This window comes from Balaenoptera ricei, chromosome 5 (genome assembly GCF_028023285.1).
Source record: "Balaenoptera ricei isolate mBalRic1 chromosome 5, mBalRic1.hap2, whole genome shotgun sequence".
Lineage (NCBI taxonomy): Eukaryota > Metazoa > Chordata > Mammalia > Artiodactyla > Balaenopteridae > Balaenoptera > Balaenoptera ricei.
In genome coordinates this window covers 3,836,602-3,843,699 of record NC_082643.1, presented here as the reverse complement: position 1 = coordinate 3,843,699, position 7,098 = coordinate 3,836,602, and the positions used below count along the sequence as shown (strand labels likewise).

The 7,098-nt window shown below is 40.0% G+C and overlaps 1 non-coding gene across 1 annotated transcript; it reads right to left on the bottom strand.

Moving 5' to 3' along the window:
* Window positions 1–6,739: 6,739 nt before the first annotated feature.
* Window positions 6,740–6,821, bottom strand: TRNAS-GCU (transfer RNA serine (anticodon GCU)). The gene has a single exon. It is a non-coding gene; the product is annotated as a tRNA-Ser (tRNA).
* Between the last annotated feature and the right edge of the window lie 277 nt (window positions 6,822–7,098).

The following is a 7,098-nucleotide window of genomic DNA, read 5'->3' as shown; positions in this document are numbered from 1 at the left end:
ATTTGTTCAGAAAATAGTATCTTTGGCTTAAGGATCCAGATTTTAGGCTGTTACTGAGTGACAGCTAGTCAACTCACGACAGCTAGTCGTGAGCTGGAAATAGCAATTCTGTGCTTTGAATCCAGTTTGGATTTATCAAGGTTAAAAAGACTTATGCCTGCTTGAAAGAAACATATGTAGGAGAGAAAAGGTCAACACTGAAGAAAAACTGGCACTGCTGAATGCTTGAAGAAGGAGGTCATGACAGAGGCAAGAGAGAACGGGTTCAAAGGCTGAGGTGGAGTAACGAGTGGAGTAATGAACATGCAAAACTCTGCCTCTGAAACAGGGGGAAAGTGGTAACACATAAAGATACAGGGAAGAAAAGTGTGAGATAAGGATGAGAAAACTCATGTTTAGTGGAGTTGTGGCGTTTTCAATGAAAATGAACAGGTCTTCTGAGAACAAGAAGCTGTATGTTCAGAGTGAAGTAAGTCAGAAAGAGAAAAACAAATATCGTATGCTAACACATATATGGAATCTAAAAAAGAAAAAAAAGATCATGAAGAACCTAGGGGCAGGATGGGAATAAAGACACAGACCTACTAGAGAAGAATGGACTTGAGGACACGGGGAGGGGAAAGGGTAAGCTGGGACGAAGTGAGAGAGTGGCATGGACATATATACACTACCAATTGTAAAATAGATAGCTAGTGGGAAGCAGCCGCATAGCACAGGGAGATGAGCCCGGTGCTTGTGACCACCTAGAGGGGTGGGAGGGAGGAAAGGAGGGAGATGCAAGAGGGAGGGGATATGAGGATATATGTATATGTATGGCTGATTCACTTTGTTATAAAGCAGAAACTAACACACCATTGTAAAGCAATTATACTCCAATAAAGATGTGAAAAAAAAAAAAGCTGTATGTTATTTAAAACAAAAATTAAAGACATGACATACAATATATGCTTGGTGTTGATAACTTCACACATCCCTAAACACAACAACATACTTCACATGTGAAACTGCCGGGCAGCTGGACCTGACACACTCTCTCCTTTTCATCTATTCACGTGTTGATTATTCCTTGACACTCTTCCCAAGTCCTATTGTTACCAAATGAAAGTTCCTGTGCCTGAGGCACAGTGAAGCCGAACAAACCTAAACATCAGAGTTTGGAGCACAGAAAGGTTAATTGCAGGGCCATGCAAGGACACAGGTGGATGGAGTCCAAAAAGCCTCAAACTTCTTGAAGGGTTTTAGCAAAGCACTTTTAAAGGCAAGGTGAGGGAGGGGCGAGGTTAGTTGTTGCAAACTTCTTGGTATTGGATTCCTTCATTCTTGCAGCTGTTCACGAAGGTCAGGCCCCGATGTTCCTATAAACCTCCAACAAAACAAATGTTATTCTCTGTTCTGCAACTTTTTTTCTCTATATGAATGTAAGAGTGTTACACCCTTAAAGGTCAGAGCCTTGAGAATGGGCTATCCTGTATATTTCAGGCTATAAGCAACAATGTTTTACAAAGTTTAAAAGTCATACTGTGCTCAATATGACTGAAAATGAGACTGGAAAATATACATACAGGTATTAATATTTAGTGTCTCAGGATGATAGAAATGTAGCTGCCTTTGGTATTTTGTATGTACCTTTATTATTTTCTAACATGAATATGTAATTTAAAATGAGCGTATATATTTTTTAAAGCACTTGGTCTCTGTCTTACACAACAATTATAAAATTCATCAAATAAATGAGAGCTATGAACATATTCAGCACAAGTAAGTTGTACTCAAGAGGAAATCTACCGTAATTATATGAAAACACTAGCTTGTGCCACAATATGTAACAAGTCTATGTTGCTATAATGTAATTAATTGATAGCTCTTGAATTTCATTGCTTCTAAATACATCAAAATAGGACATGTTATGATAGATTGTTATATAGCACTTGCTTATTCATAGGGTTACTTTCATATGTACAGTGATAAGTACTGAGAATGTATCATAAGAAAAGGCTCTTGACCAGAATTTATTCACAGTTTGAACTGATAACACGAACACACATATACATCGGCTCTTCAGTATAGTGTGATAAATACCATGGCCACAAAATATAAGGTATAGATGCACAAAATTTTTTAAAAGGACTTACAAGAAAAGACTTGCTATTACTCATCTATATAAGGAACGAAATGGGGTCATTGGTAAAGATGTGGATGGACCTAGAGTCTGTCATACAGAGTGAAGTAAGTCAGAAAGAGGAAAACAAATATTGTATATTAACGCATATATGTGGAATCTAGAAAAATGATACAGATTAACCAATTTGCAGGGCAGGAATAGAGACACAGACACAGAAAATGGACATGTGGACACAGAGAGGGAAGTGGGGGAGGGATGAATTGGGAGATTGGGATTGACATACATACACTACCATGTGTAAAATAGATAGCTAATGGTAACCTGCTGTACAGCACAGGGAGCTCAGCTCCGTGCTCTGTGGTGACCTTGGTGGGTGGGAGGAAAGTCCAAGAGGGAGGGGATAAATGTGTACATATAGCTGATTCAGTTCGTTGTACAGCAGAAACTAACACAATATTGTAAAGCAACTATACCCCAATTGAAAAGAAAAAAAAGACTTGATATTCTTTACTTAATTGTAAAGATTCTTTTTCTTACAAAAATATCCAGTTTTGTTATAGTCAAAAATGTTTATTTTCTAATACTGCAAATTCTGTAGAGATGTTGAGGTCAGTGATAGCAAAATATGAATTTGGAATTCCATGTTGGTAAAGGATACTATTGATTAAACTGGGGGGGTTACATGAGTTTAGAAAATTCAGAGGCATCCACACTGTAAAGGACGGTTTATAGGGGAGAATAAGTTATGTGTATTACTTAATATAGGAAATAGGAACCAATGAGAGTGATTTAAACAGAATGATCTGAAAAGATCACTGTTTTGGAAAGAACACCATGTCAGTGGTGTGGAAGACGAATGCAGGGTCCTGAAGCTGAAGTAAGAGAGAGCAGTTCGGATGCCCTGGCACCTGTGAATAGATGAAACCACAGAGGGGAAGGAATGAAGTGAGAAAAAAAGGCCATGCCTTGGAATCCTAGAGAAGGACCAGAGAAAAGAAATAGAGAAGAATGTCCTGGTGGGAGAGGATGATGGTGATGCTGAGAAGGGATCAAACAGGTAGAAAGCTTTTCATTCATTTATTCATTTATTAATTGAAAATAGATTTATGGAGCGCCTCTCACGGGCAGGCACTTTTCTGGTGTCTGGGGATATTGAGTGGAATAGAATTTATACCCTCATGGAGTTTATTAAGTTTATATGGTAAGTAAATAAAGTAAGTAAAAAAATATTTATTCTCATCTAAATAAAGCAAATTGGATGCCAGAAAATGATGAGCGACCTGGAGAAAAAAAAAATGAGTGAGGACAAGGAATATGGGATCAAGGAGGAAGATTCATTTAAAATAGAGCACTCAGGAAGGTCCTCGGTTACAGTGTGACATCAGAGCAGAGACCTGATTGAGGTGAAGAGACAAGACAACTGGACAAAAAGGAAAACATTTCCAGGCAGAGGGAACAGCAGTGGTAAGACAGGAGGATACCTGGGGTATTGAAAGAAGAGCAAAGAAGCCACAGAGCTGGGCTAGAGTGATGGAGGGGAGATTTACAGCCACTGAAGGTAGACATTGAGAATGTCCAGCAGATCACTTACGTCTGCTATCGCTCTAAGTACGGTAGCCTTTTCCCTGAGAGAGACGGAAAGTTTTAGAAGATTTTAAGCATGAGTGATAGGACTGTAATTTGATTTTGATTTGAAAAGCAACTCTCTGACTTCCTGAGGTTAGAGTGTGGATGGGGAGCCCTGGATCAAGGCAGGAAGCAGGGATACCTATCAAGAGGTAGAGTAAAAGCCCACAAAAACCCAAGGGAAAGATGATGGTATTGTGGGTGGTCTCAGCGAAGGTGGTGTGAAAGTTGTTAGATTCTCACAATATTTTTGAGAAGACAAACAGCAGAGGATGGTGTTTCAGAAAGAGAGGAAGATAATTTATAAAGCAGTAAAATGAAGAGTTAAATTCATTATTTTATGTGGTGTTCTAGAGGTCAATATTTTCAGGAGTAAATAGGAACAAAACTACATGTGTATAAATTGAGAACAAGTAAGAATTGGCACTAGATGACTTGTATGTTCTTTATCTAGCTCTATAACACTGTTTCTATCCCCTGTTCTAGAGAGTATATCTCAGTTATGACACTGCTTAGGATAAATATTTTTTTTATTTTGTCGGATTCCAGTTAGCTTTGTATCATTCTTAATAGAGAGAAAGAAAGAAAAAGAAAGAAAGAAAGAAAGAAAGAAAGACAGAAAGAAAGAAAGAAAGAAAGGAAGGAAGGAAGGAAGAAAGAAGGAGGGAGGGAGGGAAGGAGAGAAGAAAGAGAGGTGTATAAAGTGTTACAGAGGAGAGCTGACACAAGAGTGGGTGAACGTTGATTAAAATCACAATTGGTCGGCACTTCCTTATTAGTCTGAGGGGCCAGATGTTAATTAACAAGTCTCAGGGAACTTGGCTGACTGTTAGGGATGCATAATACGATAAGCCTATGTCAGGGAGTAAGCAATCTAAGGAGATGGGGTGTAAGGCAGCCACGGTGTAGTCAGTTCAAGAGGAAGAACCTTACTCCAAGGATGTGGGTTGACGGGAGAGAACAAACGTGTGAAACCATCCCAGGCAGGAGTGACAAGATGCTGAGACCCACCGCAGGCTTTGTAGGAATTCCCCAACAGATGCTTGGCGACAACAGACAAGAGTGTTGGAGTGTAGAAGGTACTTGGTTTTCTTTCCACACAATTCTAACTTTGGCACCTGTGATTGGCAGAATAATGGCTCCCAATGATGTCCACGCCTGTTATTTGCATGGCAAAGAGACTTTGCTGAAGACCATGGAAGACCTCGAGCTCCTAAGCCCAAGAATGTAAATGAGAATGTTGTACTCAGTGTTTCCACATTGCTCCAGGGACACAGGCTTCAAACTGCCCCTGCATGTAGGGCATTCTCGAAACAAGTCAGATGATTCCTCTGACGATGAACATCGTCCTAAGTGTCCTCTTTCGGTTTCAGAGGCACCTAGAGCATATCTCTGCCCCTGTGTTGTAGTCACATGGGGTTTAAGTAACCCACTATAGCTCAGGTTTAAGAAGAAGGGGTACGGATGAAAAGATGTGGAGAGGTCACTCCCTGCAAGGCCAAGTCTAGCAAACTAACGAGTTTGTAGGTGAGTTTGCTCACACAAAGGAGAGGCAGGGGACCTGTGAACAAGGAGGTACTGTGCTCAGGAGCGTAGGAGGGCAAACTGACAGTAGGGGATGGGTCCACTGCTCTTCGTGGTGAGACTGCTGTCCCTGTAGGGCATATAAGTGGAGTTGCTAGAAAGCAATAGAACAAAGAATTATGGAAATTGAGAAAGTGTTGTAAGCTAGTTAAAGATATTGCAGGCGCAAAGCTCACACATGGAGACCACAGAGTGAGAACAGAAAGGGCTTAGACTAAATCCTGAGGAATGCATACATTTAAAGAACATAAAGGATAAGTTTGTTCTCTACATCTGTGGCTATTTCTGCTTTGCAAATATGTTCATCTGCACCATTTTTCTAGACTCCACGTGTAAGTGATATTGTACAATATTTGTTTTTCTCTTTCTGACTTACTTCACTCTGTATGACAATCTCTAGGTTCATCCATGTCTCTGTAAATGGCACTATTTCGTTCCTTTTTCTGGCTGAGTAATATCCCATTGTACATATGTACCACATCTTCTTTATCCATTCCTCTGCTGATGGACACTTAGGCTGCTTCCATGTCCTGGCTACCGTAAATAGCGCTGCAATGAACATCAGGGTGCATGCATCCTTTCAAATTCTGCTTTTCTCCATGTATATGCCCAGGAGTGTGATTGCTGGATCATATGGTAGCTCCATTTTTAGTTTTTTAAGGAACCTCCATAGCGTTCTCCATAGTGGCTGCACCAATTTACATTCCCACCAACAGTTAGGTGGGTTCCCTTTTCTCCACACCCTCTCTAGCATTTACCAAGGGGGAAGGAGGAGTGGGATGAACTGGGAGATTGGGATTGACTATTTATAAAATAGGTAACTAATGAGAATCTACTGTATAGCACAGGGAACTCTACTCAGTGCTCTGTGGTGACCTAAATGGGAAGGAAATCTAAAAAAGAGTGGATATATGTATACATATAACTGATTCACTTTGCTGCACAGCAGAAACTAACACATTTTAAAGCAACTACACTCCAATAAAAGTGAATAAATAAAAAATAAAATTACTATGAAAGAAAATAGAGATTAAAAACTGCATAGAGAAAAATTAGCAGGATAATGCCTTAAATAACCCATAAATTTGTGTACATTTCTCTATAGATCATTTTATCAGCTCCTCTAAATTTATTAGGCAATGTTTTTCTATGGTCCTCAATTAATTCTTTAATTATTTCCTCAATGGGGAATCCCTGCTCAGCAAAACTTATAATGGAATGAAAAATTGGTGGGAGAATGAAACATGAATCAAGTATATCAGTTAACAAATTAAGTTCACAGCCACGACAAATGTTACTGAGGAAGCAGAGAAAAGGGGAATTAGAAGGAATTACTCAGCTGAGTGATGAGTAAAGAATTAACTCACCGAAAAGGAGGAGCATTCACTCTTCACAAGCTCAGCCAGCCGACGAGGATGGGATTTGAACCCATGCGTGCAGAGCACAATGGATTAGCAGTCCATCGCCTTAACCACTCGGCCACCTCATCACACGTGAGCCTTACTTCTTCAACCTCTTCCTGCAGTACTGCCAGACGATTTATAGCAATGTGTCTAATCACTCTTTTCCTGACTCACAGCCACAGTGTGAGTTAGGTGTCTTAAAGTAAATTTCACAACTACTTTCAAAGTAAGTTTCACAAAACTGATGGACAACACTTGGAGTGGTGAAGTTCCCTGGCAAATACCTGGTAACAGGTGGAACCACGCCTGACACATGTTGTTGGACACAAGTCAGTCCTGGCTTGCAGACCCAGTTATAAGTGC